The sequence below is a fragment of the Labeo rohita genome, chromosome 23, assembly GCF_022985175.1.
Source record: "Labeo rohita strain BAU-BD-2019 chromosome 23, IGBB_LRoh.1.0, whole genome shotgun sequence".
NCBI classification, from domain to species: domain Eukaryota; kingdom Metazoa; phylum Chordata; class Actinopteri; order Cypriniformes; family Cyprinidae; genus Labeo; species Labeo rohita.
In genome coordinates, this window is record NC_066891.1 from 9,745,168 (window position 1) to 9,772,517 (window position 27,350).

General features: G+C 37.7%; 1 protein-coding gene across 3 annotated transcripts in view; it reads left to right on the forward strand.

Annotated features, from left to right (window-relative positions):
- Nucleotides 1-27,350, forward strand: part of plxna2 (plexin A2) — a 269,674-nt gene that overhangs the window by 9,603 nt on the left and 232,721 nt on the right. For 2 of the 3 annotated variants that reach the window (XM_051096152.1, XM_051096154.1), the window contains exon 1: nt 15,246-15,682. The exons of the other annotated variant lie outside the window; for it this stretch is intronic. The gene's annotated coding sequence lies outside the window, so the exon portion shown is untranslated. Of the gene's footprint in view, nt 1-15,245; nt 15,683-27,350 lie in introns of those variants that run through there. 3 annotated transcript variants of the gene reach the window in all.

Genomic DNA, 27,350 nt, shown 5'->3' on the forward strand with positions numbered 1-27,350 from the left:
AGAGCCCTTTAAAACTGCATTTAAACTGCATTTTGGAAGTTCAAACTTGGGGCACTATTGAAGTCCACTATATGGAGAAAAATCCTAAAATGTTTGCCTCAAAAAACATAATTTCTTTTACAACTGAAGGAAGACAGACGGTGTGTAAATTAAATGTAATCTCCTTTAATTTCCTTATGACTTGTAGAAATGATTATGGCTGAATTGTACCTATTTTGTCAAATAAAAAAATAAATAAAACACTAAAAACCAATTCCAGTTGCTACATTTTGAACACTTGAAGTAAATTTAGACATCAAAACATTCTAATGTGCTTTTTAATTTCTTGCATATTTAGTATACAAGTATTAAAACATTTGAAATAAATGAATGTCATTGCATTAGATAACAAAATATTAACATTGATATTCATTTTGAGATTCACTGAAAATTGCATTTATGAAATTTTGAGTGTTTTTAAAAATGACCATTTAATTATCATTTAATGCTCACTGAGCTAATTTAAATGTTACGGGAAATGAACCGGTGCAATTAAATACCTATTACTGGTATGTAAAATCTGATTTGAATGAATTATTTAAACGTCTAAAATGTCATTATGCAAGAAGGATATTAATATGTTTATTCAGTAAGGACACATTAAATTGATCAAAAGTGAAAAAAAAAGATATTAATATTATTACATTTCATCATATTAGATTTCATCAGAGAATGTTGACAAGACCTGTACCATGTTGCCTCAAAAATATTAAGCTGCAGCTGTTTTCAACATTGACAATAAAAAAAAATGGCTTTAGGAATAAATCACATTTTAAAATATGTTAAAATTAAAAAAACATTATTTTTATATTATTTTTTATGCATTTTTAATCAAATAAATGCAGCCTTGGTACACATAATAGACTGCTTTCAAAAACATTTAAAAAAATCATACAGACCCAATTTTGAACAATAAGGTTTTGAAAAAATGAGGATGAGTGATGACGAAAGTTAAATTATTTGGTGAACTATCCCTAAAAGAGTGTTTTTTTTACTGCTTCTTTATTTCATTAAAGCAGAAAGGTGTCAAGACTGTGCTTTTCTCTGCATGCTCTGTATGTTTTCTTCTTTCTTCTGAGCTTCCAAGAAAACAAATTTTGTTCTTCAGTTCCATCTGGGAAATGGAAATCAACAACTGAACCTCAGGCAAAACAACAAGATGGCAGTGTTTGTAGAGAAAGGCCTGTGTCATGTACATTTACATTCTTGTTGTTGGCAGATGCTTTTTTTAAGTGACTAAGCAGAAAAAAGTACCAGTCAAGGGATGACTTTATGCCCTTCTAGAGATGTTTCAGATGTAACCTTTGTGTCACTGATGTGAAGTTCTTTTTATAGCGAAATATATTCTAACAAGAGCCTTTTGAACATGGCAAAAATTCACAACTCCTTGCTAATATGCAAAGTAGTTTATTAGTATGCGCACTACGCCTCATTACTGATTGTGGGGGACATAATGACAAAATCAACAGGAGATTACCCTATTAAGCAGTGTGGTTCTGCTTAATAGCCGTGCGTCTGATTTGGCCGGAGCCGTGCAGAATCGCTGGGACGTGCTCACGCCTGTTTCCGCCCGCTACGGTAGACGCCGCTACATTGAGAGGTGTTTGGCGTAGCAGGGTGTGGAAATACGTCTAATTAAAATCAAATACATTATCAAAATCCGCAACAATGAGAGAGCCAGGCAAACACATAGTCATTTCCCAGAGACTCACGTTCTGATAAGCATCTTATTAAAATGGAGGCCGATTTATTGTGCGTGTAATTTTTGCAAGCGCTTGTGTTGCGTGTTTATCAGACTTGGTGAGGCACGTTTATCTATTGTCTTTAGAGATCATATCTTTGAATATACAGACATGTTACTCCATTGCAGCACTCCAGACTTTGAGTAAAATGGTTGCAAATGCGACAAAAACGAACAAACAAAAAAAATGTGACACCTAATTGAAAGCTAGCTATTGACAATAATGTGAACTTGAATCAGGGTTGCCAGGTTTTCACAACAAAACCTGCCCAATTGCTACTCAAAACTAGCCCAATACTAGCCCAATTTAGGGCCCTATGATTTCCGCAATGTGGAAAATGCGGACAGAATCACGGAATCCGGCGATAAAAATGGAATTTACTGTATAACGCAGAATGTCAAAGAATTTGTAAAAGTTTGGATTAATTAATCAAAATTAGGTCATTACACTTAAATCAAATGACAATATGGGCTAGTATCTCTAAACATTAAGCAAAAAGACTATTTAAATATGAATCATTCATGTTCTGTGTGTCTCTGTTTGTGTGAATGGTGCAGATGCTCGGTTTTACACAGACTAAAGTGTGCGTGAACCTTGCTGTGATTTCAGTGTCTGCCGTCTCGCCAAATGAGCACATAAATGTGTGAACAACATTTCCAGAACTGCTCTGAAATTTCTTTTGAGAAAAACAATTGTCATATCACAAAAGGTATTCATGGCAACCCATCAAAATAAATGTTAGGTTCAACTTGAAGACATACTATTGTTTTGTAGAATGTATGTACAGTGGGTACGAAAAGTATTCAGACCCCCTTAAATTTTTCACTCTTTGTTATGTTGCAGCCATTTGCTAAAATCATTTAAGTTCATTTTTTTCCTCATTAATGTACACACACCACCCCATATTGACAGAAAAACACAGAATTGTTGACATTTTTGCAGATTTATTAAAAAAGGAAAACTGAAATATCACATGGTCCTAACTATTCAGACCCTTTGCTCAGTATTTAGTAGAAGCACCCTTTTGATCTAATACAGCCATGGGTCTTTTTGGGAAAGATGCAACAAGTTTTTCACACCTGGATTTGGGGATCCTCTGCCATTCCTCCTTGCAGATCCTCTCCAGTTCTGTTTAACGTTTAGCTGTGTGCTTAGGGTCATTGTCTTGTTGAAAGGTAAACCTTCGGCCCAGTCTGAGGTCCTGAGTACTCTGGAGAAGGTTTTCGTCCAGGATATCCCTGTACTTGGCCGCATTCATCTTTCCCTCGATTGCAACCAGTCGTCCTGCCCCTGCAGCTGAAAAACACCCCCACAGCATGATGCTGCCACCACCATGCTTCACTGCTGGGACTGTATTGGACAGGTGATGAGCAGTGCCTGGTTTTCTCCACACATACCGCTTAGAATTAAGGCCAAAAAGTTCTATCTTGGTCTCATCAGACCAGAGAATCTTATTTCTCACCATCTTGGAGTCCTTCAGGTGTTTTTTAGCAAACTCCATGCGGGCTTTCATGTGTCTTGCACTGAGGAGAGGCTTCTGTCGGGCCACTCTGCCATAAAGCCCCGACTGGTGGAGGGCTGCAGTGATGGTTGACTTTCTACAACTTTCTCCCATCTCCCGATTGCATCTCTGGAGCTCAGCCACAGTGATCTTTGGGTTCTTCTTTACCTCTCTCACCAAGGCTCTTCTCCCCCGATAGCTCAGTTTGGCCGGACGGCCAGCTCTAGGAAGGGTTCTGGTCGTCCCAAACATCTTCCATTTAAGGATTATGGAGGCCACTGTGCTCTTAGGAACCTTAAGTGGAGCAGAAATTTTTTTTGTAACCTTGGCCAGATCTGTGCCTTGCCACAATTCTGTCTCTGAGCTCTTCAGGCAGTTCCTTTGACCTCATGATTCTCATTTGCTCTGACATGCACTGTGAGCTGTAAGGTCTTATATAGACAGGTGTGTGGCTTTCCTAATCAAGTCCGATCAGTATAATCAAACACAGCTGGATTCAAATGAAGGTGTAGAACCATCTCAAGGATGATCAGAAGAAATGGACAGCACCTGAGTTAAATATATGAGTGTCACAGCAAAGGGTCTGAATACTTAGGACCATGTGATATTTCAGTTTTTCTTTTTTAATAAATCTGCAAAAATGTCAACAATTCTGTGTTTTTCTGTCAATATGGGGTGCTGTGTGTACATTAATGAGGGAAAAAAATGAACTTAAATGATTTTAGCAAATGGCTGCTATATAACAAAAAGTGAAAAATTTAAGGGGGTCTGAATACTTTCCGTACCCACTGTAATACTACTACTACTATTATTACTAATATTGTTTGAACTTTATTTTATTAAGGAATAATCACACAATATTTCTTTATTTGCCAAACAAAAGTTTGTTTAATTTGATTAAAAGAGACATTTTAATCAAGATAAAGATAAAAGATGCTTTCATTTGATAACCAGAAACATTTACATATTGTAAAAATATTGTAAAAAATAAACTTTAATAAATAATTAGACATGCTTAAACAGAATTTGGTAACAATAAAGCAGAAGGTGAGAAAAAATGAAACATTTCGTAGGGCCCTGAACATGTAATATTTGTTCAACTTTTAATAAATTGATGTTAAATTGTAAGTTTCATATTTTTTTAATTAATTAAACATGCTTTTTGATTAATAAAATGTAATTTAACCAATAAAAAAAAAGTCCAGAAAAATGTAAAAAAAAAAAAAATGGAATCCAGAAAAATTAAACGGAATGGAAAACAAATTAGGGCTGTCAAACGATTAATCATGATTAATTGCATACAAAATAAAAGTTTGAGTTGGCCTAATATATGTGTGTGTACTGTGTAATTATTATGTATATATAAATGCACACAAATTAATGTGTATATATATATAAGAGAAATATGTTATGTACAAAATATTTTTATTTATATATAATTATAATAAATACACTTGTAAATATTTCTTAAATATATACATGAATGCGTTTGTATTTATATATGCATAATAATTACACACAGTACACACACATATATTAGGCAAACTCAAACTTTTTTGTATGCGATTAATTGCAGTTAATTGTTTGACAGCCCTAAAATAAAACGGAATTTGGGAAAAAATAAAACGTATTTCATAGGACCCTACCAATCGCGTTTCGAGGGGTTAAAATACATGTTTTTTGACGGGGTTGCCCTGGTAAAATTTGCATTCCAGGGGCTAAATATCACGTTATTGGGGTCACTACAACCAACAGACATGATAAAGAAACAGCGGCAACAGTGTTAAAAAACCCCAAAAAACTGTAGACTTGGCAACACTGACTTGAACTTGTGTTGTGAGTTTATTCACGATTTAATTACTCATTCACACTGAGTTAAAAAGGTGAATCTTTTTGACTGTCTCAGTTCGAAAGAGTCATTTTGCATGAGTCAGTTGACAGATGAATTTGCATGAAAAAAAAAAAAAAAACGTGGCAAACTCAGGACAAAATTTTAACAATGTCCTTACTACATTTCTGGGCCTTGAATGTGTCAGTTGTGTTGCTGTCTATGCAAGGTCAGAGAGCTCTTGGATTTTATCCAAAATATCTTAATTTGTCCTATGAAAATGAACGAAGGTCTTACAGGTTTGAAACAACATAAGGATGAGTAATTAATGACAGAATTTTCATTTTTGGGTGAATATCCTTTTAAAGGTCTCTTCACAGCACATAACAGCACCTTGTTAAAAGCTGACGTGAGAAGCTGTGTACTTGATGAACCATAGCACTTCTGAACAGTCCTCTGAGCGCTTCTGTAATTTGTCAACTAAAAAAGTCATTTAACTCCTAAATGTTTCATTTTTGTCTGGAACCCTAGGAATCTTTTGCGAAAATTAGTCATCGCAAATGCTGAAATGTGTAAATGACTCTGCTGCGAAAGTGGTGTGCTTAATTGTTTTTTCCATCATGATCTTCTCTGGTAGGAGTGTGGATGTTTATGTGATACGGATGGCAGCGCTGTGTTGAAGGCTCGGCCATCTGTGTGATTCAGTCTCTCCGTTGCCGTCCTTGTTTCTGCTAGCACTGCTTGCTGACGAGGCCCGCCACTCTCTCCCACGCACTGGATGTGCGAGATCTCGGCGCTGCTGCGAGTTCCCTCCGCCCCCTGTCAGTCAGACGCCTTCAAGCAAGGGCAAAAACAATAATAAACACTTCAGCGCGATATGTATCACGATGTACACACGCAAACTCACACCCTGCTGGCAATTACAGACTCTCTTGTGTTTGTCTATTTGTGAGAACACAACAGAGACGGAGAACTGCATTTTGAAGAAGTAACTGAAGGTCCCCAGAGGGCATCACATCGAAGCGGCTTCATAATGTTTGTTCTCTGTCGAGCGTGAGGGTCTTTCATTCCTGATCAGATGGGTACAGAAAGATGATTTAGCCATGGAAACACGTTAGAGGCTCTGAAATGATGAAGCGGAGGTGGAATGGTTCAGACGGGCCCCTGACAATTGCAGAATGTTGACTTGGTAGACGTAAGTGTTTCTTCAGAACACGTTGATTGATTCTAAATATCCATTTAAAGGAAGAGTTGACAGAAAAATTGTGACATGCTGTTACTCACCATCATGTTGTTACAAATACACGTGACTTTCTTTCATTTAGACAGGAGAAGAAATTCTGAATAATGCTCAAGGTGTTCTTTCTTTTCTTAGAAGTTCAATCTCCTCCCACCACTTTTCTCCCACCACTCCCACCAAAATTTTGTCGTTCATTACTCACCCTCATGTCATTCCAAACCCATAAGACTTCCGTCCATCTTCGGAGCACAAATTAAGATTTTTGATGAAATCTGAGAGCTTTTTGACCCTGCATAGACAACTGAAATGTTCAAGGCCCAGAAAGTTAGTAAGGACATCGTTAAAATAGTCTATGTGACATCAGTGGTTCAACCGTAATGCTATGAAGCTATGAGAATACTTAAAACAGAATAAAAATAACAGCTTTATTCAACAATTTCTTCCCTTTCGTGTCAGTCTCCAGTTTATAGTTCATTGTCTGTAGATTCTGGTTCAAATAAGTAAATAACTACTGACATCACATGAACTGATGTCTTTAGATATTGTTTAGAAAGACCCATCAAATACCCATTCTTTTTCTCTACCTGTGCAGACTGACAAGACTAACAGAAAGCTAGTTGTTAGTGTAGTGTTGATGAAGCTACCCACAGGCTTCCTCTTTGAGTGGGCCATTAGTGGGGGATAAACACTTGTGTTTGTGTGGGGAGGTTTGGAGTAAATGTATGTCAGCTCTGCAGCCAGTCACTGCTCTGACAGGCCTGTGTGTGTCCGTGCATCCATGCTACCACAAAAAAACAACTGTCGCTACACAAAGACGATCCATTCAGTGAGCAGAGGTTCTGCTCCAGCCACTTTGCCACACACACGGATCATAGTCTGTGCGTGCATGTGTTAGGGCTTGGCGTACACCAGTTGCCTTCTCGGTCAAAAGAGACAGTGTAATGGAGAAACCCAATACCACCCAGACACAATGACATACAGAATTAAAGAAAATCCTAATGTATGAAGAGATGCTTCACCCAAAAATGAAAACTTTTGTCATTTGTTCTCATGTCGTTCCAAACCTGCATGTCTTTATTTCTTAGAAATGTGCACAGTGCAACAAAGGCATGTTTTAAGTGTGACTAAAGGAAAAATGACGAAACCGTAACTATAAAAGTAGTCTATATGACTAGTGTCTTCAGAATAGCTTTGTGTAAGGATCAAGTCAAGGAAGCTCTTAAATCTCAAATAAGTGTCAGTGAAGGCCATCAGTTCCTGGATAAACAATCTTAATGAGCCAAGCTTAAATATCTGAGAGCACGAATGCACAAATGAAGTGACATCATATAGGTTTGGAACAACATGAGGTGAGTAAATGATTGAATTTTTTGATTTTGAGGTGAACTATTCCTTTTCAGATATACAAACACAAGTTCAGTTTTGGTAAGATTTAAAAAAAAATGTTTTTGAAAAAAAAAAAAAAATCTCTTATGCTGTAAAACGCTGATTTGAAGAAATATTTCTTATTGTCAGAGTTGAAAACAGTTGTGCTGATTATTGTTTGTGGATACCATGACACATTATTTTCACAGGATTCTTTGATGAATAGAAAGCGCAAAAGTAAACAGTATTTATTTGAAATATTGTATCATTATAATTGTCTTTACTGTCATTTTTAATCAATTTAATGTCCTTTCTGAATAAAAGTAGGGCGCTATGAAATACGTTTTAGTTTTTCTCAAATTCAGTTTTTTCCATTATTTTTTTCTAGACTCTGTTTTAATGGTAAAATAAAAAAAAAAATCAAAAAGCAGGTCTAATTAATCAAAACCATGAAACTTGCACAATTTATTTTTCAACAAGTTGAAAAAAAATTACATTTTTAAGGCCCTATAAAATGTTTATTTTTTTCTTAAATTCAGTATTATTTTTACCAAATTCTGTATTTTTCTGTTAATTTTCTAGATTCCATTTTAATGGATTTATTAAATTTTAATAATCAAAAGCATTTCTAATTAATGATTTTATTTGAAAATTAAATGTATTATTATTGTTTAAATAATTAATTAAATAATTTTTACATTTTTTTTTTTTGTAAACATTCCTTAAAAATAATGTTATAATAATAATAATTTTTATTATTATTAGTCGTACTTTCATTACATCAGGTCATATATTTCTGTCACAGTTTCTTCAAGTTAAACCAAACTTTTTTTTTTGACGGGCTGCTGTGAAGACCTGTAAGTTTCTCTTTGTATAAGACATGACAGGTTTTTCTTGAAAGAAACTGAAAAATTCTCATGAAGTGACTCTCAGAGCAGTTCTAGAGAAGCTGTGTTTGAAACTGGTGTAAAATTACTATAATAAAATGGATAGTTCCGGTCCTTGATTCTGATTGGTTGAGCTGCATTCAAAGCTGTTGTAAACTACACTACAAACATACACCTTTGTTTACTTCTGTGTGTTGCTTGCCAACCACTTTGTTGCAACCACAGCTGTTTCTGAGGAACTACATTGTTTGGCGGAAGAATAATGTTAATGTTAATATCATTACACTTTATTTGCTCTGTTTTATTTTGTGAAACCTTACTATGTATATGGAATAACTGTTTTATAAAAGGCCCGTGGAGCTGTGGTTTACAGTGAAATTATAACAGCTAAACCGCAGCTTTTTGGGGCTTACTGCTTTGTTTAAACACACTGATGCCACATTCTATATTAATGTATCATGTAACCATTTGGGATGTTGAACAATATTGGTGGATGCTTAAATTAGTTTATGGTTAATTCATATTAACTTCACTGTGATTTAAACATCTCCGTGCTGTTGGCACTTTTGTATTAAAACAAGTAAATTGGCAGTGCAGTAATTTTTTTACCACAGTTTTAGGGCACTGAGCTTCTCTGTAATGCACATCGTCTCATGGTTTATTGCTACATTTTGTCGTAAGAATTTCCTAAACCTGTGAGAGTTGCAGTCGTCTGTTATGTCATGCGGGTAAAAATGCTCAGTATCTCAACCGAGTGCGTGTTTACTCCAAAAGAGGCCTGAAACTCAGCACTACTTTTCGCATCAGTAGCAGAGTCATAATCACAGATTGAGGGAATGTTCTAAAGTGCTCCATCCTCTATGTGTGTGTATGAATCAGCTGTTGTTATGGCTGGTGTGTGTTGTGTGAGCTTAGTGCCACGGCTGAGCTGAGAGGTGGAATGGGTCTCCCGCTGAGCCGACGGAGTCACGCTTGCCCTTGTGACGCTTTCAGACGGCTCAAGAGAATGGGGGAGATGAGACGCCATGGAGCGTCAAAGCTCAAATGCCTTCGAAACCTTTCAGCTCGCTACAAAATTACGGCATGTGAGCACTTTGATCCGCAAAAGGATGAGCAACGGTCTTGCAGCGGGCCATCGCCCTGCATTACTCTCAGCACGCTTCCTGCTCGCCCCTGCGTCTGACTCGCCCACTGAGCTGATCACCCGACAAATCGAAATCGGCTCAGCGCATGGCGTAGAATCGCACCGTTCTATATTACAATGCAATTTAACCCCCCCCCAAACCCATGCTCTTGTCTTGCCACATCCTCTGTGACGGATAAAAATTACAATAGTCGCCTTACACCGTCTAATTCCTGCAATTAGTTCCTTCACCTTGGCCCAAAGTAAATGCGGTTGCATTTGGATTGCAAATACATTGCACAGACTAACATTAAGGTGGAGGGAGGCTCTTTTTGGGGGCTGTCTGTCAGCTTTCTCCTCGGCGGATGGCTGGCGAGACGCGGTGGCACATCATGGCAGCGGAAAGCTGTCACCAGATTGAGCAATGAATCACACTTTTGTTTGCCTGTTCGGTGTGGTGCTGAGCATGTCGAGCCGGGCAGCTGGCGTGACGCCGTGTGCCCGTACATATACAAACTCACACACATGTGGCAGAATCCCAGGGGTTTAATGGAGACCTTTGACGGCAGAGGTGTGTGTGAGTTATGGGCCAATCGATTTACATCCACCGCATAGGATTATATGGCCTGAGAGGATAAAGAGGAGAGGGAGGATAGAAGGAGGGTTCAGTGGACACTGCTGTAGAGGAGCAGCATTTACCAATATCAAGAGCTAGAAACACCATCCATCAGTACAGAGAGCTACAATGAGAAGCTGAGAAATGGAGCTTTTGTGTAAATTTGTTGCATATAATTTGAAGAAGGAGCATAAATATTTAAATGTTTTAAACCTTAAGCTGTTTTCCTTGACATTATATAATATAATATTAAACAGATACAATATTTCTGTACCATATTGGTTGTATATTGATATTAAACCTTTTTTTTATTTATGGTTATTGATTGATATTGAATTTGTGGAATTTAATTTAAATTATTTAATCGATAATTACCCAATTTTCATATTGTAGTACTATTAAAATATACATTTAAATGATTTTAGCTTGAATATATTTTTGATTTTTTGCTTATGTTTTTGAAATAAGTATTTTATCTCACCAAGGTTGCATTTATTTGATCAAAAATATAGTAAAAAAGAATAATATTGTGTAATATTAGAATTTTGTTTTCTATGAAAAAACAGTTAATTTTTATGAAATGTGATCCTTCGGAACGTTTAATTAATTTGTCTGATTTTTTTTACAAATTTTGTTTGAAGAAATGATTCAATGACAATAAATACTTTTTTTTTAAAGACTGAATTAATCATTTTTGAACAAATCTCTTGAATGAATGATTCAATGACTATGGAAGACCGTTTCTGCCATGGAATAAAAAAAAATTAAAAATGTAATTGCGACTTTTTATCTCAGAATTCTGACTCTTTTCTTGCAATTGTGAGTTTACATCTCTCAATTTTTACTTTTTTTCCCCCTCAGAATTGTGATATTGCAATTCTGAGTTAAGAAGTTAAAGGGGGAAAAAAAGACATGTTGTCAGAATTGTGAGTTTATATCTCACAATTCTGGGTTAATAAGGGTTCTGGCCTAATGAATTTTTAGAATTGCGAGAAAAACTGTCAGAATTGCAAGATACAAACTCGCATTTGCGAGAAAAACAGTCCAAATTGTTTTTAATCTCACAATTCTGACTTTTTCTTGCAATTGTGAGTTTATATCATATCATGCAATTCTGAGAAAAAAAGTCAGAATTGGGAGAGTTTAGAATCATAGGAGAATCAGGCCTACTTGAATGTCTACTTAAAAAAAAAATCCAGAATTGTGCAGCTCTATTAAGCACCAAATCAGAATTGTACATTTATATCTTTATTTCTTAGAATTGCAAGTTTATATCCTGTGATTTAGTTGTTTTTCTCAGAACTGCGAGATTTTTTTCTCAAAATTTTCTCTTTGAGTTTATATCATGCAATATTGCATGCAGTTGTGAGAAAAATATCAGAATTGTGAGATAATTCGCAGTTGTTTTCGTTTTTATTATTATTTTCGTCATTATTGTTATTTGATGCACCAGTTACTTTCAAAAGATGATTTGCTGTATGTCATTGCTACCATAGACATCTGTGTTTATATCGGAACTAAAAATGGTTGAAAAGTCTGTTTGTTTCATACCTAAACATGATAACTGCTCTCTCTGTTTTAGCGTGAACAGATTTGAATGTTCTGGAATGACTTTAGGTGAATCGTTGTTATATAGAAATAAAATGGTGGGTGGGTATATAATTTGAGATCGTGATCTTCTATTAATCGATTCGATTAATTGCGCAGCTCTAGTGCTTAAGAAAATTTTTTTTCCCTGTCTTGTAAAATGAATACAAAGTTTTTTATTTGAAAAGCATTTATTTGAAATAGCAATCCTTTGTAACATTTGAATTATCTTTACTGTCAAGTTTGATCAGTTTAGTGCATTCATTTTTAAAATTAAAGTATTATTTTCTTTCAGGAAAAAAAAAATCTTACTGACCCCAAGTGGGAATCTGGAAATGTATAAATGCTTTTGTTATTTTATATCACATGAAATGAGAAGTGACTGATATTAATAATAAGCATTGATCTTTTTTGAACTACTTCCACTTGTCATTACCCTAATGATCTCTTGCAAACATAATTGACATGTTTGAAGCGAGTCTTTCGCAATATTTCAGATCCATTTCACTTTTTCACCATCTGGAAGTTGGACCCAGTTTGGGCACGTTCACTGCCCCTCGGAGTCCAGCAATCATCAGTAATTAGGCTCAGATTGTACGACCACGGCCAAGGTCAGACAGGGATAATGTTTCATGGATTGTACCAATTACAGCATTCGTTCCAAGGCTGGCACTTGAGCTCAACCTTGAGTCAAGCGGCGCAGTGGTTTTAACGCGGGACATGTGTTCTCCGGTACACAGCTGCAGTCTACATTCACGCACATCTGTCACTGCTGACTTCAAATGGCCAAAGTCAAATGTTTCCTTTTCGTCGACTTGAGCTGGAGTAATTGCAGCCCCAGGAATGCGAGAGAATCTGGCCTGATGCTGGTGCATGCATATGTTTACAGACCAATAAAAACACAATTAGAAATTATTTATTTATTTGTCTTTAAGACAGTATAGTTGAGAGAATTCATATAATTATGCAGAGGGAGATATGCTGTGCGCTAACCACTAAACAATGGCCCTGGCAGATAAATGCTTTGATGAATAAAAGACTTGTATAGTAAAGTTTCTACAGAACTTTTTGGCACCATTGATGGCATACAGATAAAACAATGCTTTTTGAATTTTGTTCAGATGAGCGTTCAGCTCAGTCTAACTGGATTGGAATCAAATCCAACTCCCTTTTATTTAAACTTACTACTTATTCTCAACAGAACAGCGAATAATGTATTGAAAAAACCTATATTTGATTACCAGTGGATGACTAAGATGCATTTGAGAGTTAGTGTAGTGGAACTTCAATATGGACGCCCTCCAGATATTGACCCTGCCTCTCGTAAGAGTACACACAGCTTTTAGTAGGCTATACTTGGTAGATGCGCTCTTCTCCGCTGGCAGTTTTGCAATACTTTTGATGGCTGCCACCGGTTCTTTTCCCACTCTAAATTATTGATGGATCATGGAATAAGTGCTCCCGCAATGTCCCCTTTTAAGTACAAAGATGTAGAAGACAGGCCAATGTGTAATCCATTTCTGTTTGAGCTAACCGATCAAACTATCGATTGTAGAATGCCACTTTAAAAGATTCGGTGACAGATGTGCAGCTGGGAGATGTGACAAAATTCCGCAGCGTCTCGCTGTGGTTATTCTATTACCTCCAGCAACTTTCCCTGCTGTCAGATCTGAGAATATTTTTTGCCTCTATAAACCCAAAAAGAATGAGGAAAAGATTGATGTAGCCTGTAAAAAGGAATTGATGATGCAATATCTCGTTTACTGTAGAAAGAGACTATTAATGGTCCACTAATCCTCTCTGACAGCCAAATATCATTTGTTGGGCTTACATGGCTCAGTGATGCTGGAAAATATTTCATATTAGATGAAACACGAGTTTCAGCCTTAAATTCCTCTCGAAGGAAATGCTCAAGGAAAACTCTTGTGATTATATATAGATGCAGGTTTCTTTATGGAAAGCAACCGCGCTGATCATTATAAAGCAAAATTTGGCTTATAGGGCGCCTACCTCCATCTGAATGAAACGCTGTCTTTATTCACACTGTATCTGAAATGAGCATCAGCTTAGAAAAGAATAGCTAACAGTGATTTGTGACTATGCGGTTGTTTTCATAGAAATGATTTTTTTTTAACAAAAATAATCCTCAAAATACAGAACAAGCATGATTGTTGTGACTAAACAAGTTTGTCCATGTAAAATTAAGCACAGCAATATTCTTTCTCTCGCTTTCTGTGCAAAACTGCAAAAGGATTTACTATCAGAGATTATTACTTTTCCCCCAGAGATGGATAAAGTTGTGTGTAAGTTTATATAATCTTAAGCTCTTTTTCATTCTAAGAAGAAAAATGCACATTCTGACTGTGTACTTTAAATGTCATTAAGATTTAATACATTTAATGTGTTATTTTAATAAGCAACTCAATATTTTGTAATCATATATTTTTTAATAATTGTTTATTTAATACTCAGCACAGTTGTTTGTTTTTTCATTATTTTGAAAGGTAATAATATTTTTGTGAGCCCATAATTGTTCCAATATAATGAAATTATACTCTGTTTGAAGAGATACAAGGTCCTTGTTGATTAGATTTAGATGGCGTAATTGCATACTTCTGTCCAAAGATGGCACTGTCTAGCAAAATTACTACTAGAGTAGCATTTCCCTCACACTTGCAGCTGGTTGTAAAATAAGGGACAATAAAAACAGATTTACTTGTAAATGGATTTTACATATTGTGAGGGAGTCTTGTATTCATTGCAAAAAGCTAATTATTTGCACAGAAAGGTCAAAGCTAATCACAAGAACTTCAAAAACATAATATCCTAAGATCTTTATCCATGTTGTTTTGGAACATGCTTTATTAGGAATGTTGTTTTTAAGTAACTGAGCCACATAACTCTTCTTTGATATTTGCACTTTTTTGGCAGTACAGAAAGTGATTGCACACAAATGCAAATGTTTATTATGAGCAACTTGTTTGATATGTTTAAATAATTAATCTCATCAGTGAAGTTGCAGCTAGATAGATTAAAGATTAGATTAAATAAATTGTCTACATAATACCCTAAAGCATGCAGTCTCTTCAAACATGTATTGCACTGTAGCGAGCACAGTATGTGGTGAGAAGTATTGCACATGCATTTAATTATTCAAAACCTAAATATGCAAATGCACTTCTCTAACTAAGTCGTGCATTTGTAAAATGACCATCGTTCAGTGCATGAAACGGTTAAAACATGCGACATGCAAATAGAGCCGGCAGTAAGTGAGTGCTAGCACAGGGGGCTGGGTTTAAACGCGCTGCTACTGTAACGCTGCTGGGCTTCGATGCCTGTGCCAGTCTCGCGTAAAACCTTCACAGAAGAGCAATGAGCGTGTGTGCATGACGGTCTAACGGAGAGCTGCTGATGAAAAGGCGTGATGTCAAGCCGCTGTCAGTGTCAGAGGACTGGGGGAATGTGCCGTGCACTTGGCGTATGCGCTTGTGAATGACCATCCTCCGGCATCGACAGATGAAGCGTTGAATTTTGCTGCATAGATCAGTTACCTGAAGCCGCCCGGCGACGGTTCATTCATCGTCTTGCGCGCAAGAAATCTTCGAGGAATTGTGAGAATTTTTTTGAAGGTGCTACCTTTGAGGCTTCGGCGTTCGTTTTTGGTTGTGGATCTATCTGTCAAAACTGAGCTGAACGCAGAGACATCTTTTAACTGAACGTTAGATACCATCCTCAGCTTTCTTGTGGATTGGAGGTGAGTGGACAAACGTGCTTCATGATTTCGTTTCAGCCCAGAAGATGCTTTACGTGCGAGATGTGGCCACGAATACTAATGTGTTCCGTGCGGTGTTAGAGGAAAGCATAGAGAAATTCATGATATCAGGATGAAATTGTTAATAAATCGCAGAATAAGTTGTGGCTTGCGAACAGTTTGATTAGGGTAACGGGATTTAATTAGGTGGTTTTGCTTTATGTAGAAATATTTGCTGATGATGATGCTGGCCGGTTCAAATATCACATTTACTTTAGAAACAGATAACCTTATCCTCAATGTCACGTTCTAACTTTTTTATTTAATAGGCTATGCAAACCGTAATGATTGTGCATCTATATTAGTTTGAATGTATTTTGATTTTGTGTTCCTTGCATTTCCCCCACACAAGATAAGAGATCAGAATCGGAAATAAAATTAAAATATTTGCAAATTATTCTCGCGTAAGCGAGACAGCACGCAAATAGGAATGTCGGTCATGAGTTTTCCTCATGTAAACGTGCGTTCATAATTCATTAACGTTATTTTATCGATTTAATTTACGCTTAATTTAAAGTTAATACCTCATCTCCTCACTTTGCGCTCTCCTTGCGATCCTATCTGCTTGAATAGTCGTCTACTCAATCTTCCTTGCTGTCCGTTTACTTCAATGTACGGCTAACCCGGTCATATATTCCGTTTTGTGGGACTCTGTCAAAGAAATTGATACACGTTCAGAATGTGAAACTGGTTGTTGCCGAGTGGTCATAATTCAGCTCTTATAACGTTACCTCAAACTCCGTTCATCTGGACTGCACCAGATGCACTCACAAATCTTCATTTCCCCTCACAACCGGCTCTGACATCGCCTCTAAAGAAAATAAATGTTTCTTTAAGTAGAAAATCCGCCGGCATTTGCATGAGAATCACAGGCATCTGCTATGAAGGACAGGGATGATATTAATCGGTCTGACTAACACAATCAAACGGCGCTTTCAGTGAGGAAGATGAGGTGAATTCATCTCGAGCGTGACCTCTTCACATCATCGTTTTTATCTCCCGTCTTGAAGCGAAACAGCGGTTTGACCTGAGATGGCGTGTCGGCAGGGTGAGAACGGTTCATTCACGAACTGAAAGAGCGCGTTTCTTGTGGAGAACGGCGAAATTAATCCAGTTCAGATGAAAATTGAATCCGTATTTCATTTAAGATGGAAAACGAAGTTGATAAACCTCAAAGGAAGTCTTAAGAGTTTGTATGTTTCGACTGCGTTTGCAAGTTTCCTTTTTAGTCACCACAAAAGTTAGGTTACAAGTTCGTCAGTGCGTTAAATAGACGCTCACAGAAATCGCGTTTGCCTGAGGAGGTAACCATAGCAACAGTAGGCTGCTGGAGAGAGTTCTATTAAGATCAGTATCGGACGGTACGGCGACTAAAAAACAAAAGTACGGTCATTGTTAACACATTACAGATTTTCATATCACAAATATGTACAAAAGTGTTTGTTTAAAAGACATTTAAGATAGCTGACTGAACTATACTAAAATATCACGGACGGAATAACGCTGCGTTTGTAAAATGATTGTCGATAACATTTTTTATGTCTGTTTGCCAATGGAAATTTTGTCATGAGTCACCTGCAGAGAAAACGATGATGAATATATTAGTTTTCTGTGGCTATATGTGACCCTGGACCACAAAACCAGTCATAGTTTTTTTTTTTAAATGGTTTGTATGAAATTGTACAGTTGTACATATATATGAAAGCTGAATAAATAAGCTTTCCATTGATGTATGATTTTTTTTTTAGGATAGGACAATATTCAGCTGAGATACAATTATTTGAAAATCTGGAATCTGAGGGTGCAAAAAAATCTAACTATTGAGAAAATTGCCTTTAAACTTGTCCAAATGAAGTTCTTACTAATCAAAAATTAAGTTCTGATATATTTACGGTGAGAAATTTACAAAATATCTTCATGGAACATGATCTTTACTTAATATTCCTAATGATTTTTGGCATAAAAGAAAATTTTAACCCATACAATGTATTTTTGGCTATTGATACAAATATACCCATTCTACTTGAGACTGGTTTTGTGGTCCAGAGTCACATATACATTTATATGGTATTTGCAAAAACGTTTCTATGTTTCATATTTAATGTGAGTAAATCACTCTTCACTCAGCTTTTGTTTTACAACACTTACAGTGCATATTTGGCTGCCTGATTTCAGTTGTAACCCCATAAAGTCATTAGATCCCTGAATTATTGAACATATTTCACATTTAATCCAGTGGCATTCCTCAAGTCATGGATTGCAATGTTGATGTCATGCACAAGTCATGTTATTTATTTATTTTTTTTGCCAATTTTGTCATTTTTAAAACTTTTTCAGTGCCGCTGCTTCATGTTGTGTGTATTTGGTCCGGTATGCAGTGTTAATTCATAATAACAAACAAGCTTTATGATAGATTGTTTCCAGTAATTATGATTTCAGTCTAATTCATGCTGACTCTGTGCACATTTAAAAAGTCTTTATTGGCAAATTTAACTTTAGTATAATTGGCTCATACCACCATGATGGGCCCCCCGCATAGTGTCCCGTACGCCAATGGTTTAAACATTGCTCATCGGAAAGCAATACGTGTCATGTAGGTTTGACTCCATTACATTCTGTATGTTGCATTCTGCTCACTATGTGGCTTTGTAGTTTGTTCTTTTTGATGAGGCGCTGAGAGACACAGAAAGCTGTAGAGCATCTCTAGATCACAGGCTCTTTAATCAATAAGGTTAACTACACAAAGCCGAGAGGACAAGTCTCCTCTGGGTGCACACCCATCAACTTTACCTGCTTTCTAATTTCCCTTACCTCACCGGCTCCGTGAGTCGTAAAGTGAATAAATGTCTGTCTTTTCCTGTCCTCATAGCGTGAGCTTCCTAAGTTGGTTTTGCATGTTGGTTCTGATTGTCAAAAAGCCTCTAGCGTTCTTACATAAGGTTGCATGCTATTGATTTGATTATGTCAGTCAGGTGCATTAAGCGTTTCCTGAAGGGTAATTGGAGGGTATTATGTGCTTAAAGGGGGTTTGTTCCTCTCTCTTTAGCCGTTGGCTCTTAGATAGATGTATACGTTTGAGGGTCAAATCTGAATGGGGTGGCCACAAGAGACCCATGCCGAGTGCTTATCCTCCTTGCCCCAGTTAAATGCTATGCTCGAGTGTGTTAGTTTAGAGGTCAATTTGGATACATGCTTGTATCTTCTTGGCTCGGATTTTGAGGTCAGCGAGATTACCTTATCAGTTCGTTCAGAGGAGACTGCAGCTGTGAAAACGGCAATGTAAAGATCCTAAAGTATGCGCTATCTCATCACTCATCTCTTCCATTGTCTACCCGGCATCTAGTGTTTGCAGAAGAGCTCTTCAGTCTCTGGCTTCAAATGAACGTTGGGATGAATGCTTGATGGATAGTCTCAAACAAACCCCCCCAGCAACCCAAACCTATTGCAGGAACAAACCACAATGTCCGAGCTACCTAGGGTTCTAGAGTGGTTTACCCACAGGCAGAAGAGCATTTGAGGTTGGTGGGTCATACATAAGCCCATGCTCATTTTAGTTGCATGCTGTGTCACCAGCGTGCACTACACCTCGAGAGAACCCCCTCTTCTCTTCTCTCATGGTGGCATACGGGCTTGCCCCGTTTAGCTTAAGAGATTTTGACAAGTCGCGATGCATGCAGGCGGAATCCTTGACCTATTTCTTAATGAGTGAACAGTACAAATGCATTCAGAGGGCTGTGTTTGCAGTGCAAGCCTTTCCACCGTCCCCCCACCGCTCGTGCACACAGACAGACTCTCGCACGCTTATGCCCTGCAGGATGGGCTCTTGTCGAGTGAGTTCATCTGCTTCCTCTATGCTAGACTCATGTATTAGTGTGATTGTTTGCCTTCACGCATTGATCTTGCATTCTCTTTTGCAACGTTGCCGCTCAGCTGTTTATCTAGGGCTCTCCACCGTCCAACTGTCACAACAAAGATCGCTATCACTCTTGACCCTTTAGGTGTTTTAGGTGTATGCGTGCATGCGTCCAAGTGTAACAAAGTGGAGCCAGATGTGGTGCCAATTACAGTTCTACATTTGGAAGCAAGATACAGGTTCACTGTATATGGAAAATGCTGTGCATTGGTCTACCAAATAGGTAGTTGCGGCTGCCCGGCTTCTCCGTACATCCTTTATCAGGATGTAAACAACCTGGTGAGATAATTTGTCTTCAGCATTGGTGGATTAGGCATGGGGTTGATACGGTGACCCCACGTTCGGCTACACTGTAATTAGGCCTGTGTTTTCTGCTGCAGCTAATTACCCTTGAACAGTTGGTGGACAGACTCTCGCTTGGAAGGTGCCAGTGTCCAGATTGGTCACAGGGAATTGTGGGTGTTGACGCAGTTACAGCTCCAGAGTGTGAACAAGAGAATCGGACCAGTCGATCACACACAGGTCCTGGTCATTCAGAGAACGCCGGCAGTTTTATTAAGAATGGAAACACATGTTCTCCATAGGATATGCTGTCTATGGCACTATCTGTTAGCAAAAAGGGGTGTTTTCACTCCAGAATGATTCATTCTTGAATCATCCCAAACCTGTATTATATTTCTTTGAGGACTAAAACAATGAGGGCTCTTAGCTTTCACTTTATGGTGAATACAAGCCCTGGGATATTATTCACAAATGCTTTTATTTCCCACAGAAGAACAAAAGTCATACAGATTTGGAACGACATGAGGGTGAATAATTGATAACAGAATTTCATTTTTGGGTGAACTATACTAGAGCTAACACAACAAGTCTTACTGTGAAAAGGCAGTCAGTTTAGAGAACTTAAGGCACTCGTTGTACTTTTTTTTGCACTTTGATCATCTCAGGTACTGGTATTGCTACTACTAGACCATTTTTGCTTTCGACTATCTGAAATAGTGCTTTTATATGAGCACTCAAAACAGAAACAAAAATCAATTGCCTCCCATTTCTTCAATACAAACTCAGACCCTCCGCTGCCTTTTAATGAGTGGGCCGATAATGCATGCTGTTCAGAGAGAACTTTTTGAGGGTAACGGAGTGAGGGTGGTTTTACAGCAAGATGTTATTATGCAAGATGCTTTGGCTTGGGATCGCTGGGGCTTTTTGGATGTCTGTGCTAAATTTTATCTGGTCTTCATGATGGAGTTTTGCCTCTTGAGACATTGGCCAGATAGAAAGAACTCGAGGAACACAGAGAAAAGACTTTGTGTGTGTGGAGTGGGAGGGAGAGTGATCGAGAGAGCAAGACACATGTTGCCATGTGCCTGGTCATAAGTGGGAAGAGTTCTCCAGTTAAACCCAGCACTCCCCTTCTCCTTCACTCCCCCGTAGCCGCCGCCAGCTTGTGGAAAACAAAAGCTTTTGTTTAGATCTTCAATCCAGCAGATGGGAGGAAGGACAGTAAATGAAAACGGCAAAGGGAATGGAGCAAGTGGACCATGATGGGGAGCATACAAACTCAGAAGCCGGTCCTTTGGGAAGAGTAACGGTCCCTGAAAAATGCTGCCACGAAGTTCCTGCACTGTGTGGCCCTCTGTTACTTTTTCATCCCGAGCCATTGACTGAAAGCGTTAGTCAGAGCCTCCAGGCTCTCTTGGGTCCAGGCTGCTTTTATTAAGATGTTAATGGAATTGCCTTCATGACACACTTCTATAGGACAGCCATTCTTCAATGCCTCAATCTGTCTTCTGTGCGGAACACATTAGCGGCTTACGCACAACAGGTTCCTTGCGCATTCGAGGTTCGCTTATTCGCTCAAGACTCTATAATTCTTCCATGTATGTAATCCTTCTCGCCACATGCGTGCCATATTTCACAGCATGCGAAGACCGCCCATTTCAGCGATAACAGTAGTAATCTATGGACTGCAGTGCTTCTGTTTGTTTGTCAGTGAATTGTAGCCTGATTGTTTGGTGAAGTCAAATCAGTGTGTTAAAACCTGAAAACGCTAATGCTGATTTTCTACACAGCGTCTAAAAGGAGGCACGGTATGCTTACGTAAGGCTTTTGTGCCTTCCACAAACCGCTAATGATTTTCCCTCCCTTAACCACAACCCCTCATGTTGTGTTTGCTAAACCCGTACTTGAGATTCCACCACAGACATGCTAGGCAAAAAGAACGATCTGCTCAACAAGTTGGGTTTTTTCACAATCCATAATTTGTGTGCGATAGAACTTTATCCTATCAGTGTTGGAATAATTGTTTACTTGTCTTTTTTATTGGAATGGTCACTGGCTGCATAATTACCATGCAGTGAATGTTTCTGATTGACAAGTGTCTGTTAACTGACAATGTAATAATATTCTAATATTTGATACTTCATTGCTTAAAAGGGCAGTGCACACAAAAATAATTTATTCATCCTCTTGTTGTTCCAAAGCGGTGACTTTCTTTTCTCTGCAAAATTGTTTTTGTAAATGGGCCGTTCTACAGAATTGGTTCAAAGTCAGAGCTGGAAACATCTTAAAAAAAAGATCTTTTCCCACAAATGTTGTATGTATGCAAATTGTGTAATATCAAAGGTATACATTCCTAGTAATTGTGCAGTTAGTTTTCATATTGTATTTTCATAAAGTTTTGGAAAATGTATCCTCTCCCCAAATTCATCACTACCGAAACACTTAAATTGACCTATTAAGATTTTGCTTACATCTAAATATATTTTTTCTATTTTAATAAAACGTTTTCAGTCAATAAATTACCAATATTATTACTAATTACAATATTATCAATATTTCAAGTGTGATTTATGAGATTTGTTGTATTTTGAATTCAGTTTTTCAAAGCAAAAAGTTGATCATACTGATTTCAAACTTAAGGATTCATTAGTTTAAATACAGATTGAACAAACAGTATCATAACATCTTAGTTGATAATTGAATTCAATATACTTTTTGGTTTTGGTACCAACCACATCACATTACAGAATTTTAACCCCACATACTAAAACACTACAAAAACATACAAAAATGCTAAAAATGTGCATAACTGTGCTAAAATTTTGTTTATTTCCCCCCAAATAAAGGATTATGTGTTTCCTTTTGTCACTACCTAAATAATGATGACATGTTTCGGTTGTGACTGTTTCGGTAGTGACAATTGTAGAGAATAACACCCCAAAAAACAAGGATGTCACTACCAAAACGTCACCAAATGTTTCGGTCGTGACTGTTTCGGCAATGACAATTTTAGATACTTTTAGATACTTTTTAGGTACTTTAATTCTAGATACTTCTGAACAGTTTCAGAACTAAGAAAGAAATGCCAAGGGCAGGTAGACAAGGCTTACCTAAGGGTAATGTGCTGTGGATATACATACTGCCCCCTGTTGACTGGAGGCTTTTGGAGGCTCATTTACTCTGAAGTTGTCATTTTAGTGTTGCATTGGCGTTCTTTCCAATTCTCTTTCTTTTCTGATGGATTCAGGAGCAGTTTGCATTCAAATCACACCTTTTCCGGCCTCTCAGTGGTGCACCGGTGGGAATAATTCCTTTGTTGTGGGAATATAATTGCTTTTAACCTCCTTTTACCTGTCTGGGATGTTTTGCTGCGGGCTTATGCACGTACGCTGACGTGTACCCACCTGCATCCATGCTGTCTGCTTTGTTACAATTCTCAAGTCAGCCATGGCCTTATCAGGAGAGATAGCTCCTCTTTCCTGTCAGGAGGCAGACGCCTTAACACATCCTCTCCGCCTCAGCTGGGAAAAGAGCTCCGATAAGCCTCCCAAATTCATTCCTGAGCCTGATAGCAAACAGGGCTCCTCGGAAAAGAGAGGGAGAGAGACAGGGCCATGAGAGAAGGGAACTCAAGAAGATAAACACTTTCCACAGCACAGAGCAAAACAAACTGAAAGTGATGATGAAAGTTGATGAAACTCTCAACTTCCAGAGTTAAAAATATGACACATGCCATCTTTGTGTACCCATGATCAGAACGGGTTTGTGCAAGCACATTCACAGAAGGCCCGGCTGGTGCCAGGAGTATTGGACACGCTCCTTTGAAAACAAGAAGTATCCATACTTAGAACGAGAACAGAGGGTCATACCGAAGGAGCGACTCAAGAGTGGGAAAAGTATTCCGGACTGAGAAGTTCTCCCTTATGCTCAGCATTCTGTTTGAAATCTTTGGCTTGGATAGCACTAGCGGCCACATTGAATTCAAAGGTTCCTTGAGTTCTTGCTAGTTACTTCAAATGTATGCTTCACATAGAGAAAAAACATTGATAAGGCCCACACAGAAAGAATTGGACTTTTTTTAGTATTCTTCTGCCCAGGCGATAGTCACAATGAAACTGGAAAATATCGAGTCATTTCAAAACATGGAGGTCATTTGGTGCACTCGCAATTGATTAGACCACAAATCTGACCTTTGGGGGAAGTGTGATTGTTTGAGCATGTACAAATCTGTCCGGAATCATGATAACAATGAACAATCCCTGTTTTCCTTTCTCAGCTTGTCAGCTCTCCTATCAAATGAATCATTTTGTTTGTGTGTCGTACATAAAAATTCCAGTAGTAACAGTTTCCGTGTCTTTTTTGGCCTGCTAACGTACAAAAGAGATGTCATGCCGTGTCAAACCTCAACAACGTTTCCCTTCAGCTTTCCATGTTTGAGGTTGAAAAGGCAGCACAATTACGAACGTAAGAGGTCGTCTTTTGAATTATGCTACAGGAAATAAATAATCAAATGTTGACATCTTGTATAATTCACAGATCAACAGCAATGTAGGTCAACCACGCTTCTTTTCTTGAGCATTTAAGGGGAGCGACTGTCGAATTAGGGTATCTAAGACAATTATCCCAAGTGTGACAGTAGAGAGAGTCTCAACAGAGGACGGCAGATCCCTGTGTTGTCCGCCGAGATGTTGATTAAATATGACTGCGCTGAAGCTACTGCCTGCCGATGGGGGTTGGGGAGGGACGGAGGGAGAGGGATAACTGTAGAGGGGGGGTTTGGGCAGGTTCTCTGCTGTGAATGAATAGCGGCTCAAGTCTGCATCTGTAGCAGTTTAGGATTATGGGTTAATGCTGTTTAATGCCTGCCACACAAGAAGTGAAAGCGTGGAATCTGTGACACTCTGTCACTGTGATGTAATGGTGTCAGCTGGGTGTTTACTCAGCGCCGCACTCTCGCACTGATCTGAGTCCAGCTCGTATGAACGGTTCATATCAGGACTTCTGTAAGCTCAGCAGATCACAGGTTATCTAGCTGCTGGCCATTTCCTGGGGCCTTCCTCAACTTTGAAGTCGACATGAATCAAAATAAATGCGATCTGCTTTCTTAGTACACCTTCCTGATCTGATTGTCCGCTAATTGGTGGATGTTTTTCCAAGGAAATTTGCTCTGCCTCTATAATTGCACTGTAAAAATTATAATATATTGTTCCGGTATTACAAGATGGCACGTAGGCTGCTGGGTATATTACAACTTAGAAAGTGATATAATTTTATTATATACCAAGTGACATAACAGAGATGCTCAATACTCATATGGAGATGAAGTACGGTAATACACGCAAAAACAAATCACCATCAGATAAATACACGACCCTAAAATAATGCAATGAATATGAACTAAATGCAACACACAAATAGGGCTGTCAAACGATTAATCATGATTAATCACATCCAAAATAAAAGTTAAATAAAAGTGTTTATTGTGTGTATTTATTATGTATATATAAACACAAACACATGCATATGTTTAAGAAAAACTTTGTATATGTATGTATGTATGTGTATATATATATATATATATATATATATACTAGTGCTGTCAAATGATTAATTGCGATTAATCACATCCAGAGAATAAGTTTGTTTATATACTATATGTGTGTATACTCTGTATATGTGTATATTTATTATGTATAACATATGTAAATACATATACATACAGTATATATTTTGAAAATATTTTATGTTATATATAAATATTTTTAAAATATAATCATAACATATTTTTCTTAAATATACATGCATGTGTGTGTATTTATATATAGAATAAATACACACAGTACACACACACATGTAAACAAAAACTTATTTTGGATGCGATTAATTGTTTGCCAGCACTAATATATACATATAAATATTTTCCAAATATAAACAGGTAAATGTGTCTATATACAGTACATAAATATACATGGTACACACACAACAGACATATTTTGAATGCGATTAATCGTGATTAATCGTTTGACTGCCCTACACACAAAACCCTATAGTACATTACTGAAAGGCATTTATATAATATAATATAATATAATTTTAAGTCAATGTCCTTTTGCCCTTTTTTGTCCATAAACTAAATGGTAATTCATAGTTTGCACTTCAAAACACATATTTTACAGTATTTTACAGTACAGATGGCATGTGTCCTATTTTTCTCCTTATTGGTTTCATTGTACTGTGTACTCTAATATGTCATTTTGTATGCGTCAGTGAAGTATGTAAGAAAGAAATGGGTTGAGTGCCATTTCATGTTGATTTTATGGTTGCTAGGATGTTCCTAGGCAGTTGCTTTGACATCAAACAGTTCTATGCATTCAAATTTGAATCATGCTGTTTTGCTGATGTTCATTCAAATTCAGTTCAGATTTAGAAGTTACATTACATTTTCTCCAGTGGGCACAGAACCCGTATGGTCATCTTGTGAGGAAACAAATTTTCTATGAACATTTTAGATAAAACAGCCTGATGAACTCTGAAAACGTACAACTTTGCAGAAACGTTCTCATTAGCACAAGTGTTTGAGAGGCTTTTAGGTTGAACTGTTTAGTGAGTTTTTGGCAGTAACCCGAGGCGTCTTAACTGCTTGCGAACACATTCGAGATGAAGTTTCTAACCTTCAGCTGAGTTGAAGATGGCGCTCATTGCCACGGGCAAGGGTTCAGAGGTGAACCGAGCTCAACCACCCACCTCATATGCTCATTGCATCGGTCCCACTTCAACTGTTTTGGAAATACTCCAGTTATGTAACAGACTCCAAAAAAGCAGAGCTGCTGTTCCTGGAGGCAATAAATATTTCATTATCTCTGCCTGTCATTATTATGCATCAGAACGAATCTGTCAATTAAAGGCTTTGTTGAAGAATTTTGTCAAAAGCAAGCATGCCACAAAACAGTACGGTTTGTGAGAGCCTGAATTAAAAATTAATGTGCTTTATATTGTTTGTTTGTTTACTCATTTCATTTCTGCCTGACAATTAACAGCTTGTAGCAGACAGCTTTCCACCCCTCCTAAACACTGTCCCTCCTTCGTTCCTCTGTTCCTCCTTTTGTTTGCTCAGTGGGGTGGAGGAAAGAAGTGTTTGTGGCTGCAAGCAAGCATATGTGTGCATGCGTACGTGTTGTTGGGTGGAGTTGCACGGTGCTGCGGTGTCAATATAGCCATGCCCTCTTCTGTCAAGCTTTATCTAGGTTGTTGCATCACCTAATGATCTTTGCAGGACTTTGGCAGATGCCCAACGTGTCTGCATTAATGACCAGAGACGCACACACCTGTCCTCCTTAGAATGAAAAGCAGGTCTCTGATTGTCTTTCCATAGATGTTGGATCAGTAAAACGAAGCCCAAGGTGTCTAAGTGTGTGG